This window comes from Leptodactylus fuscus, chromosome 2 (assembly GCF_031893055.1).
Source record: "Leptodactylus fuscus isolate aLepFus1 chromosome 2, aLepFus1.hap2, whole genome shotgun sequence".
Lineage (NCBI taxonomy): Eukaryota > Metazoa > Chordata > Amphibia > Anura > Leptodactylidae > Leptodactylus > Leptodactylus fuscus.
Window position 1 is genome coordinate 60,623,328 of NC_134266.1, and position 14,022 is coordinate 60,637,349.

Consider the following 14,022-nt stretch of genomic DNA (forward strand, 5'->3'; position numbering starts at 1 on the left):
CGACCACAGAGGCAAACAGAGAGCGGTACATTGAAGAATGGAGAAACGAAATAAATAACTCCAAGAAACTCACCGTGTACCAATCCCTACAAAGGGACTACACCATGGCCACCTACCTGGAGAGAATAGGCCACCCCAAACACAGACAGACCCTGAGCCGGTACAGACCGAGCGCCCACAACCTAGAGATAGAGACGGGGCGATACAGGCAGACGTACAAACCACGGGAGAACAGACTGTGCCAGCACTGTGACCAGGGGGCCCTAGAAGACGAGACCCACTTCCTGCTACACTGCACCAAATACTCAGCTGTGAGGGCCGTCTACTACCAAAGACTCTCTGCCCACATCTCAGACTTCATATCTGCAGACGAGAAGAGGAAACGATACATCCTACTGGGAGAAGAAGAGGCCACCGTGGAGATCGCTGCCCAATACGTGTCCAGCTGTCACCAAATAAGAGGAAGATGAGACTCCACGGACTGTTATATTTATCCCAATACACCCGCCCCACCCCGACCTCCCCATATAGTGGTCACCAACGAAGAGGAAGATGAGACTCCACAGACTGTTATACCCCAAACCAACCGCCCTGCCCCACCCCCCCATATAGCAGTCACCAACTAAGAGGAAGATGAGACTCCATGGGCTGTTATACCCCAAACCACCCACCCTACCCCCCCATACCCACCCGAACCCAACTCCCCCCCCCCCCCCTCCCCAACTTTACTAGCTTTGGCAATGCCGAATATCTATTCGGACGTGCCAATAAAGCTTTTTTTTATTTGATGTGATTTCACCCCATTTAACACTCTGGATAATGGAATGAACCTTTCACATGCGTTCATGGCATCCTACAGAAATCACTGACCTTAGACAGCCATAAAGACACTCTGAACTGATAAGAACCTGGGAACTGGGGATTTGTTTACATTTACATACCAATAAGTCTCTTCCCCCCTCCCTCCTAAAATTCTATCCCTATGTGTCCTGTTGTACATAAATATGCATCCTTCAGAAATTGTTTCTAGTTATATCTGAAGAAGAAGCCGAGAGCTTTGAAACGTTATAATCTGTCATCATTATGAGTTATCCATTAAAAAAGGTATCATCTACTTAAGACTCTCAAGTTTTTTGGGTTTTTTTTTTATAAGATTGTATTCTCATGATATATTTAGTTGCTTTACATGATCATATCCACTGTACATACAGATATGTCCTTCTTCATCCTGGCTCTTTCCTTAAGATATCCCAAGATGAGTGGTGCCAGATCACAAGCATGAAAAAAATCTTATATTGTTGGGCATTGTGAGTTTTTTCCCCAAAAGTTTTCATCTTGTAACATTCATCTTGAAACACAAGCCAAGATAAGGAAGGACACATCTCTGTACTCACCATCTTTATGGCAGTGTTGAAGAAGTGTGATGTTTTGTGCTTTACCTGGTTCACGAACAGTCAAGATGCTCCTTTACATCTTACATTTTGAAGATCATTTGATAGATATGGACTTTATACAGTCCTATGAAAAAGTTTGGGCACCCCTATTAATCTTAATCATTTTTAGTTCTAAATATTTTGGTGTTTGCAGCAGCCATTTCAGTTTGATATATCTAATAACTGATGGACACAGTAATATTTCAGGATTGAAATGAGGTTTATTGTACTAACAGAAAATGTGCAATATGCATTAAACCAAAATTTGACCGGTGCAAAAGTATGGGCACCTCAACAGAAAAGTGACATTAATATTTAGTAGATCCTCCTTTTGCAAAGATAACAGCCTCTAGTCGCTTCCTGTAGCTTTTAATCAGTTCCTGGATCCTGGATAAAGGTATTTTGGACAAACAATTCAAGTTCAGTTAAGTTAGATGGTCGCCGAGCATGGACAGCCCGCTTCAAATCATCCCACAGATGTTCAATGATATTCAGGTCTGGGGACTGGGATGGCCATTCCAGAACATTGTAATTGTTCCTCTGCATGAATGCCTGAGTTGATTTGGAGCAGTGTTTTGGATCATTGTCTTGCTGAAATATCCATCCCCGGCGTAACTTCAACTTCGTCACTGATTCTTGAACATTATTCTCAAGAATCTGCTGATACTGAGTGGAATCCATGCGACCCTCAACTTTATCAAGATTCCCGGTGCCGGCATTGGCCACACAGCCCCAAAGCATGATGGAACCTCCACCAAATTTTACAGTGGGTAGCAAGTGTTTTTCTTGGAATGCTGTTTCTTTTTGGACGCCATGCATAACGCCTTTTTTTATAACCAAACAACTCAATCTTTGTTTCCAAAATGAAGTTGGCTTCTCCAAATGTGCTTTTGCATACCTCAGGCAACTCTATTTGTGGCGTACGTGCAGAAACGGCTTCTTTCTCATCACTCTCCCATACAGCTTCTCCTTGTGCAAAGTGCGCTGTATTGCTGACTGATGCACAGTGACACCATCTGCAGCAAGATGATGCTGCAGCTCTTTGGAGGTGGTCTGTGGATTGTCCTTGACTGTTCTCACCATTCTTCTTCTCTGCCTTTCTGATATTTTTCTTGGCCTGCCACTTCTGGGCTTAACAAGAACTGTCCCTGTGGTCTTCCATTTCCTTACTATGTTCCTCACAGTGGAAACTGACAGGTTAAATCTCTGAGACAACGTTTTGTATCCTTCCCCTGAACAACTATGTTGAACAATCTTTGTTTTCAGATCATTTGAGAGCGGGCTGTCCATGTTCGGCGACCATCTAACTTAACTGAACTTGAATTGTTTTGTAGAAAGAAATGGTCCAAAATACCTTCATCCAGGATCCAGGAACTGATTAAAAGCTACAGGAAGCAACTAGAGGCTGTTATCTTTGCAAAAGGAGGATGTACTAAATATTAATGTCACTTTTCTGTTGAGGTGCCCATACTTTTGCACCGGTCAAATTTTGGTTTAATGCATATTGCGCATTTTCTGTTAGTACAATAAACCTCATTTCAATCCGGAAATATTACTGTGTCCATCAGTTATTAGATATATCAAACTGAAATGGCTGTTGCAAACACCAAAATATTTAGAACTAAAAATGATTAAGATTAATAGGGGTGCCCAAACTTTTTCATAGGACTGTATAATATATGACACTGTTTTTTTTCTAGGCACAAAGAAAATAAATCATATCACCACTCTCATCCTCTAGTACTACAGGAAATAGTCTTGCCTTGGGAAAGCTTTGAGTGGCAAATGTGCTTGCCTTGGTAACAAAAAAAAAAAAAAAAAAAGAATCCTTTCTTGTCAGATTTTCATTAAGGTTTTCTTATTATTGCTTTTTATCAAATAGCACTGCAGGATATGCTGAGATCTTCCTCATTAATTCAGGTGTCTATTGTCTCACAAGAAGGTTTAGAAACCAAGCTCCAACTATGCTGTGCAAAAATGAAAATGTGCTAAAATTTCAGAACAATGGTTGGACAATGCAAAGTAGTGATGTCAAATTCTCCATGTGAAAGCTCTAGTATGTTTCATGTCTTTATTTTTATCTTACGTATAATTCTCTTTGTCTTGGTGACAGGGCTGTCCTATATGTCAGCCCCAGTTTTCAAGGAATCCTCTACAATTTCACCTATAGAACTGTTTGTTATTCTAGATGTCAGGTATCGAAGATAATCAAAGGAAATTTTTTCAATGTACAATTTAGTCCTTTGTCCCAGAGGGCTACATTAAGGGCAGATTCTGCCCAAAATAAGTCAGTGTAACGTGGTGTGTGTGTAAGCCGTGTACCGGGGTGGGCTCCCCAGGATACAGCAAAGTCACGAACAAAGGAAGTGAGTCCAACTCAATTTAGCAAGGACAAGATTTTACTTAGTTTAGTAACCCCCTTTACCCAAAAGAACACCCCCAGATATTTACATTCACTCAGCCCAGAAGCTGAGACTCTGGTGTTGTACAGCGCGGTGCCCACTAGTGCGGCCTTCAATATACTCCAAGCTTTTACCTATCTACAGGTTGCACCTATATAGCTGCCTGTTACCTTCTGTCACCCTAATACACAGGAACAATTCAGTGTGTGTGACACAGGCACCGGCGGTATAACACCAAGGTTTACAATCTTATCACAATACTACTATTCCCCCCCATGCAAAGTACAATCAAGTAAATATAATGGTTAGCTTGCAAGCCAAACAGTGTGAAGTTAAACTGGATGTTGCTCCCAGACTTCTTTAGAAGTCCCCAGAGAGATATAACTCTGTAGAATCCTCTGAGTCTTAGTCCTTTTACCAGACAGGTAGATAATTCACCAGTAGTGCAGCCTGTGATACTGGCTATGCCTAACTATCTAACTACAGGCTCTTACTAAGTCCCAAACAATTTTGCGCCAAACTTGCAGTGTGGTGCGTGCACGGTTATTTCTGTGAGGTACCTTTTAGCCTTTGTTTGCAACAGTTGGAAGAGGGTCTCCTCAGAGAGCGTGTGGCCTCACTGAAAGTGTCACTTCTCAGCCAAGTCTCTGACAGCAATCATCTCCTTAGGAAGGTGTCTGGATAACCTCTGGAAGTCTTCAAGTCAGCTCCACCTTGTCCCTTAGGGATCCTCTTATCCTTTCTCTTTCAGCTCAAGGCTCACACAGTCCCAAAATGGCTGCTACACACACTCTGCTCTTCACACACGCTGTTGCTTTTCATCCCACCCCTGCAGAACAGGGTCTCCACGTCACTACTCCAAGGACATACAATCTTTTCCCTTTGTCTTGTGGTCTTGCAACAGTGACCTCTTGTGGTCAAAAAACAAAATATCAGTTTATGTAAAAAAAAAGATTTACAGAAACAGGCACATTCACTACACAAGGGCTGTTTCACTCTCTTACATGTGTAACGGCACTTTAAGGCTAAGTCCCCACGTAGCGTAGCAAAGCAAAAAAACGCTGCTGGAAAAACCAACGCGGCAACGCATCACAGTTTTTTCCTGCATTGCTTTTCACAGAAAATCCGCAGAGGTTTCTTCTGCAGACTTTCTGCTTCCATTATACTTATAGGGAAATCGCTACTACTGTTTTGGAAATCACAGTGTATCTGGTGAGTGTATTTTTCCGCTAGATTGGCAAAATCCATGCACCTTGCAGGCGTTTCCGTTTGCCTTTTTTCAGTGTCCTGTATATGGGACCATGATGTTGTAGGGGAAAGCATCACATATACATAGTGTTCTTGACTGAGTTAAAGATGAAAAATAGCTGTGTTTTACTAAGTTAGTAGGTCCCTGGAAGAAGTATATAGCTTACTAGAGGGAGGACCCAGCTTCGCACGGGTATATTACATTTTATGTTTGTGTAGTGGCCCCATAAGAATTGTCCAATTTTGCACTGGTGTATTTTGTATGTGGTTTGTGTGTATATCCATAAGCGTCATGTGATTATGTGTATCTCATTTTGGATATCAATGAAAAACCTGTGATCAGTTGTTATGGATACCTGGAGTAAAGCTGTATCTAATCCTTCCCCGTGTAGTACTGTGTTTAGACGCAAGTATCTAATCCTTGTTGGTGTGGTACTGTATGCAGATGCACATATCTAATCCTCCGGCGTGTGGTACTGTGTGCAGATGTGTGTATCTAATCCTCCCCCGTGTGGCATTGTGTGAAGAGGCACGTATCTAATCCTCCGGTAAATGAAACTGTGTGCAGACGTGCATATCTAATCTTACGGCATGTGGTACTATGTGCAGACGCGCGTATCTAATCCTCTGGCGTGTGGTACTGTGTGCAGACAGGTGTATCTAATCCTCTGGCGTGAGGTACTGTGTACAGATGCACGTATCTAATCCTCCCCCGTGTGGTACTGTGTGCTGAGACGCGTATCTAATTATCTGGCATGTGGTACTGTGTGCAGAAGCATGTATCTAATCCTCCAAAGTGTGGTACTGTGTTCAGACGCACGTATCTAATCCTCCCCTGTGTGGTATTGTGTGAAGAGGCGTGTATCTAATCCTACGGCATGTGGAACTGTGTGTAGACGCACGTATCTAATCCTACAGCATGTGGTACTGTATGCAGACGCGTGTATCTAATCCTATGGTGTGTACAACTGTGTGAAGATGTGCGTATCTAATCGTCTGACATGTGGAACTGTAAGCGGACGCTCGTATCTAATCCTACGGCATGTGGTACTGTGTGCAGACGTGCTTATCTAATCCTCTGGTGTGTGGAACCGTGTGCAGATGCACGTATCTAATCCTCCCCTGTGTGGTATTGTGTGAGGAGGCGTGTATCTAATCCTACGGCGAGTGGAACTGTGTGTAGACGCGCGTATCTAATCCTACGGCATGTGGTACTGTGTATTGAGACGCGTATCTAATTCTCTGGCTTGTGGTACGGTGTGCAGAGGCTTGTATCTAAACCTCCAAAGTGTGGTACTGTATGCAGACACACGTATCTAATCCTTCCCTGTATGGTATTGTGTGAAGAGTTGCATATCTAATCCTATGGCATGTGGAACTGTGTGTAGATGCGCATATCTAATCCTACAGCATGTGGTACTGTGTGCAGACGCATGTATCTAATCCTCTCTGTGTGATACTGTGTGCTGAGACGCGTATATAATTCTCTGGCTTGTGGTACTGTATGCAAACACATGTATCTAATCCTCCCCTGTGTGGTATTGTGTGAAGAGGCATATATCTAATCCTACGGCATGTGGTACTGTGTGCAGAGGCGTGTATCTAATCCTCTGGCATGTGGTACTGTGTGCAGATGCGCGTATCTAATCCTCCCCTGTGTGGTACTGTGTGCAGATGCACATATCTAATCCTCTGGCATGTGGTACTGTGTGCAGATGTGCGTATTTAATCCTCCCCCGTGTGGTACTGTGTGCTGAGACGTGTATGTAATTCTCTGGCTTGTGGTACTGTATGCAGAGGCATGTATCTAATCCTCCAAAGTGTGGTACTGTGTGCAGACACACGTATCTAATCCTCCCCTGTGTGGTATTGTGTGAAGAGGTGCGTATCTAATCCTACGGCATGTGGAACTGTGTGTAGACGCGCGTATCTAATCCTACGGCATGTGGTACTGTGTGCAGACGCGTGTATCTAATCCTCCCTGTGTGGTACTGTGTGCTGAGACGTGTATGTAATTCTCTGGCTTGTGGTACTGTGTGCAGAGGAATGTATCTAATCCTCCAAAGTGTGGTACTGTGTGCAGACACACGTATCTAATCCTCCCCTGTGTGGTATTGTGTGAAGAGGCGCGTATCTAATCCTACGACATGTGGAACTGTGTGTAGATGCACGTATCTAATTCTATGGCATGTGGTACTGTGTGCAGATGTGCATATCTTATGCTCTGGTGTGTGGAACTGTGTGCAGATGCGTGTATCCAATCCTTTGGCATGTGGTACTGTGTGCAGACGCATGTATCCAATCCCCCGGCGTGTGGTACTTTGTGCAGACGCGTGTATCTAATCCTTCGGCATGTGGAACCGTGTGCAGAAGCGCGTATTTAATCCTCTGGTTTGTGGGACTGTGTGCAGACGCGTGTATCTAATCCTCTGGCGTGTGATACTGTGTGCTTATCTGTGTATCTAATCCTCTGATGCATGTATCTCAGTTTGGATATCAGTGTTGTATTGTGCATGTGGAGTGACTGTGTGTATTGCAGTTGGAATATGAGTGAAAGTCTTGCAGGTTTGTATTGGCTAAGGGGGGGCATTGTGTTTGGAATGCTGTATCTCAGCAACGGTACGTCTGAGAGAGTTGGAGTCTCGTCTTAAACCTTCCCGGATACCTGAAGTATCTCTGTACCAAATTTGGTGAAGATCGGTTCAGTCGTTTGGTTCGCATTAGAGCACAGACAGACAGACAGACAGAAATTCATTTTTATAATATAGGGAGATATCTCTCTATATTATAAAAATGAATTCTTGTCTGTCCGTCTGTCTGTTCTCTAATGCGAACCAAACGACTGGACCGATCTTCACCAAATTTGGCACAGAGGTACTTCAGATATCCGGGAAGGTTTAAGACGAGACTCCAACTCGCTCGGACGTACCGTTGCTGAGATACAGCATTCCAAACACAGTGCCCCCCCCCCCTTAGCCAATACAAACCTCCAAGTCTTTCACTCATATTCCAACTGCAATACACACGGTCACTCCACATGCACAATACAACACTGATATTCAAACTGAGATACATGCATCAGAGGATTAGATACACAGATCAGCACACAGTATCACACGCCAGAGGATTAGATACACGCATCTGCACACAGTCCCACACACCAGAGGATTAAATACGTACTTCTGCACACAGTTCCACACACTGAAGGATTTGATACAGGCGTCTACACACAGTTCCACATGCCGAAGGATTAGATACGCGCGTCTGCACACATTTGTACACGGCATAGGATTAGATACACGCGTCTGCACAGAGTACCACATGCCGTAGGATTAGATACACGCGTCTACACACAGTTCCACACTCCAGAGGATTAGATACGTGCATCTTCACACAGTTGTACACGCCATAGGATTAGATACACGCGTCTGCACACAGTACCACATGCAGTAGGATTAGATACGCAAGTCTACACATAGTTCCACACGCCGAAGGATTAGATACGTGCCTTTTCACACAATACCACACAGGGGAGGATTAGATACGTGTGTGCACACAGTACCACACTTTGAATGATTAGATACATGCCTCTACACATAGTACCACAAGCCAGAGAATTAGATACGCATCTCAGCACACAGTATCACACGGGGGAGGATTAGATACGCGCGTCTACACACAGTATCACATGCCATAGGATTAGATACGCGCGTCTGCACACAGTACCACATGCCGTAGGATTACATACGCGCGTCTACACACAGTACCACATGCCGTAGAATTAGATACACGGGTCTGCACACAGTCCCACACACTGAAGGATTTGATACGTGCGTCTGCACACGGTTCAACATGCCGAAGGATTAGATACAGGCATCTACACACAGTTCCACACTCCAGAGGATTAGATACGCGCGTCTGCACACATTTGTTCACGCCATAGGATTAGATACACGCGTCTGCACACAGTTCCACACTCCAGAGGGTTAGATACGCACTTCTACACATAGTTTCACATGCCGAAGGATTAGATACGCGCCTCTTCACGCAATACCACACAGGGGAGGATTAGATACACGTGTCTTCAAACAGTTGTACACGCCATAGGATTAGATACACGCGTCTGCACACAGTACCACATGCCGTAGGATTAGATACGCGCGTCTACACATAGTTCCACACGCCGAAGGATTAGATACGCACCTCTTCACACAATACCACACAGGGGAGGATTAGATACACATGTCTTCACATAGTTGTACATGCCATAGGATTAGATACAGGTGTCTGCACACAGCACCACATGCCGTAGGATTAGATACGCGCGTCTACACACAGTACCACATGCCGTAGGATTAGATACGCGTGTCTGCACACCGTACCACATGCCATAGGATTAGATACGTACGTCTACACACAGTTCCACACGCCGTAGGATTAGATACGTGCCTCTTCACACAATACCACACAGGGGAGGATTAAATACGCGCGTCTGCACACAGTATCATACTTTGGAGGATTAGATACATGCCTCTGCACACAGTACCACAAGCCAGAGAATTAAATACGCGTCTCAGCACACAGTATCACATGCCGTAGGATTAGATACGCGCTTCTGCACACAGTACCACATGCCGGGGGATTGGATACGTGCGTCTACACACAGTTCCACACGCCATAGGATTAGATAAGCGCCTCTTCACACAATACCACACAGGGGAGGATTAGATACACGTGTCTTCACACAGTTGTACACGCCATAGGATTAGATACAGGTGTCTGCACACAGTACCACATGCCGTAGGATTAGATACGCGCGTCTACACACAGTACCACATGCCGTAGGATTAGATATGTGCATCTGCACAAAGTACCACACCAGCAAGGATTGGATACTTGCATCTAAACACAGTACTACACAGGGAAAAATTAGATACAGCTTTACTCCAGATATCCATAACAACTGATCACAGGTTTTTCACTGACATTCAAAATGAGATACACATAATCACATGACGCTTATGAACATACACAGAAACCACATACAAAATACATCAGTGCAAAATTGGACAATTCTTATGGGGCCACTACACAAACATAAAATGTAATATACCCGTGCGAAGCCGGGTCCTCCCTCTAGTAGTATATAGTTCTTTGTCTTGGTGTCCAAGGCCCCACATAGTGTAAAACAACGCAATTTATTGTTACTGTAAAACACAGTATTTTACATTACCTGCAAAATGAATGAAATTTTGCTGAATCCTATCCTTACATTGCAGAAAAATATCCACAGTGGACATGTTGCGATTTTCAAAATCGTTGCGTTTTTGTAAATCACAGCGTGTCAGTTACACCTACAGAAGTGCTGGCGGTTTCCCTATAGGTATAATTGAAATAGCAAATACCCAGAGGAAAACTCAGAGGACTTTCTGTGAAAAACGATGCGGGAAAAAATGTGATGTGTTACTGCTACTGTTTATCCTGCAGTGCTTTTTGGTTGCGGTTCACTACATGGGGCCTTAGCATAAGACTGTGTCACACCTTATGTTATTAAAATAGGCAAAATGCCGTTGTAAGCAGATAATAATGGGAACCAAGCTTAGTCAGGGTCAAGTTAAACTGTACAAACGTCTGACAAATCCCAATGTGATGCCAGTGTCACCCTGTGAATTTAACACTAAAATTTCTCTAATTTGCCTAAAGATGAAAAATTAGTTTGACACTTTTTATATAGATTTGTAATTCAGCAGAGAAAAACTGATTTCCATTAGTGTTCGCAGTTTTATTTGACTTCTGACTTTCCATAAAATCCCCTTATTTAGTTAATAGTTCTTACACAAATGGAATAGCAAAACAATTGGTCTTCATTCAGCCTTAAATACTAATTCTGGATGAATTTTTATTTCTCATTTTAGCCATTTACCAGCTTGAGCGATTTAGAAGCTTCGGTATTGTGCTGTGTGAAGTGTAATTTATGTGCATTATAGCAGCAGAAAGCCCTCGGTTTATATGGCCCAGCTGGGAAAATGTGGTTCTTTTATCATTACTTGGGGAAAAATAAATTTTGTTTCACCAAAAGGTATTTGGGCACAGAAGCAAAAATGAGAATGGTCAAGCAAGGTCATCTAGCCACAAAAGTTGTGAAAAATATTGCAATGCAACAGGTAGGCTACCTCTTCAACCTTCTTCTCCAACTCTTGACACCCTGATAGCAACACCGCAGAAGAAATACTATCACAGGCCTCCAGTATCTGTTGTTTCAGGTGCTGCACATCTCGTATCTTCACAGCATAGCTCGGACCTGACACCAGTCTTGCACGACCATGTTATGGGTGTCAGGTCCGGGCATTCCTAGATGAACAGTTTCCTGGAAAGTGGATTGGTTGTCGTAGGCCAGTTGAATGGCCGCCAAGGTCTCCTGATTTGACCCCCTTAAACTTTTATCTTTGGGGTCATCTGAAGGCAATTGCTGTGAAGATACGAGATGTGCAGCACCTGAAACAACGTATCTCAAAAAAGTATCAACACCTGATACTGGAAGCCTGTGATAGCATTTCTTCTGCAGTGTTGCTATCAGTGTGCCGCGAGTAGGAGAAGAGGATTGTATTGACAATCCAAGACAATGGGTAGCACATTGAACACATTTATAAGTGGTCAAAAATTTGTAAATAACTTATGAAAGAATAAAGTTACATTAAAACCAAACACACCATTGTTTTTCTTGTGAAATTCTCAACAAGTTTGATGTGTCACATGATCCACTTCACATTGAGAAAACTAAAGTTGGATCCAAAATGGCTGAGTTTAAAATGGTCGCCATGGTCACCAGCCATCTTAAAAAGTTCCCCCCATATGCTAATATGCCACAAACAGGAAGTTGATATCACCAACCATTCCCATTTTATTTATGTGTATCGATATAAATGGCCCACCCTGTAGATATATATATAGAAGGTGATAGACTGACAGGCAGAGTGCTGGAGTCCAGATATATAAGCCCCAGGTTTCTGACACATGTGTGGTCCAGAACGGTTCTGGAGAAGGCCTCAGCACAGGTGTAGATCCTTGGCTCATTACTAGGCTAGAAAAGGCTGCAGCTCCTACATTGCAGTGCAGTTCCATGGAGTGAAAGGAGGTGTGTGGTTCTGTCCTGTAACCCTGAGTCCAATGAGACTATATTGCACCTGTTTTTTTTTGTGTGGCTGGTAGTAAGCCACACCTATAGATAGGTTATCCATTCTGTTTAGCTAGTGGCTCAGACGAGCAGGTATTTCTTTTCTTTTTGCCTGAAGTTATGGATGTATTTTGTATTGTTTATTATGTGCCTTAAGTCAAGATTTTCCTGTTTTTTTTCGAAATAAACCAGTTTGCTGCACATTTTGTGTCCCTGTCTTGACTGTTTGGGTCTGCACCACTGCTGCCCAAGCTAACTACTGAGCTAACTTCCCCTCAATATACTGTTTTTATCCAACTAAAATATACACTCAGATTGTAAGCTCTTGTGAGCAGGGCACTCACTCCTGATGTTAGTTATTTTTTCGCATTGTAATATCTAATATCATCTATTCATGTGCCGTCTATATTGTAAAGTGCTGCAGAATATGTTGCCACTATATAAATAGAAATATTATTATATATTAATGTTATATTGTATTAAACCTGAAAGAGAATAAGGCTAAAGCTTGACAAGGAGACTTATCCATTAACAATGTAAGAGGCTGAATTCCCGTAAGATTTTACACAGAAGAATATTGATCCTTAGAAGAGATTTACAATTACCTTTGACCTGATGAACAGTCTGCTGTGGCTCTGTACATCATGTCAGAATAGACATGGCAGGATTAAAGGTAAGTATTACTTGTACGGGCTTGTTCACATCTGTGCTCGGGACTCCGTTCTGAAGGTTTCCGTCTCCTGCACAAAACAGGGCAGGAGATGGAAACCTGCAGTCATTTTTCAAACCCATTCATTTGAATGGGTTGAAAAGTGTCCAACTGTGAGCGGCAGTGAGCATTTCATGCTCTCCGTGGCAAAACCGTTTTTTTTTAACCGGACACAGAGTCGGACATGCAGTACTCTGTGTCCAGTTTAAAAAAAACGGTTTCACCGCGGAGAGCTCAAAACACTCACCGCCGCTCACGGCTGGACTTGATCTGACAGGTTTCCGTCTTCTACCGGCAGAAGACGGAAACCTAATACAGAGTGGCGAACGCTAGTGTGAACCCAGTGTCAGGGTAGAGTCTTGATTCAGATGGTTTCTTTTACTTCTTAGGCCCATTCACAAGGGGCAAGAAGGGGCAGATTTTGGCACTGAATCCACGTCGTAATCCTCCCCCTCACAATAGTCTATGGTCTATGTGCTAGCTTAACTTCAGGCAAAAACAAAATAAAAACCTGTACGTCTGACTCAGAGTTACAGGACGGACCCACACACCTCCTTTCACTCCATGGATCTGCATTGGAGTGCAGAGTCTGCAGCTTTTTTCTGGCCTAGTAATGAGCCAAGGACTCATCACCCTGCCTGTCACCTTCTCACAAGATTTACAGGTTCAGACTGTATATTAAACCGCACTTTTATGAGGACATGAAAGGTCCTCTTTAATGCAGATATTGCCTTCATTCAGTTTCAAACCCAGGATCCTAGCGCTACAAGCTAAGCTAAACATGATCCTGTGTAGGATAATATTAGAAATTTTGACCTTTTTTTCTTGAACAGAAAGGGTCACAGCAGGTTCTACCTGCTAGGGAGGTTAAGGGCCTTTGGAGTCCAGGGGGCACTTAATAGGGCCTTTTCCATCTCTGTAGTGGCATCAGCCATCTTCTTTGGAGTGGCCTGCTGGGGGAGTAGCATACCTGCCAGGGTTTGTTTGTAGTCTGTTACCATGGTACATGTAAGCCTTTATAGGATCTACAGAAACAAAACAATAGTAAAATTGGAA

The 14,022-nt window shown here is 43.3% G+C and overlaps 1 protein-coding gene across 6 annotated transcripts in view; it reads left to right on the top strand.

Moving 5' to 3' along the window:
• The window catches only part of SGSM2 (small G protein signaling modulator 2), a 268,214-nt gene that overhangs the window by 145,037 nt on the left and 109,155 nt on the right, over window positions 1-14,022 (top strand). The gene's annotated exons all lie outside the window — the stretch shown is intronic.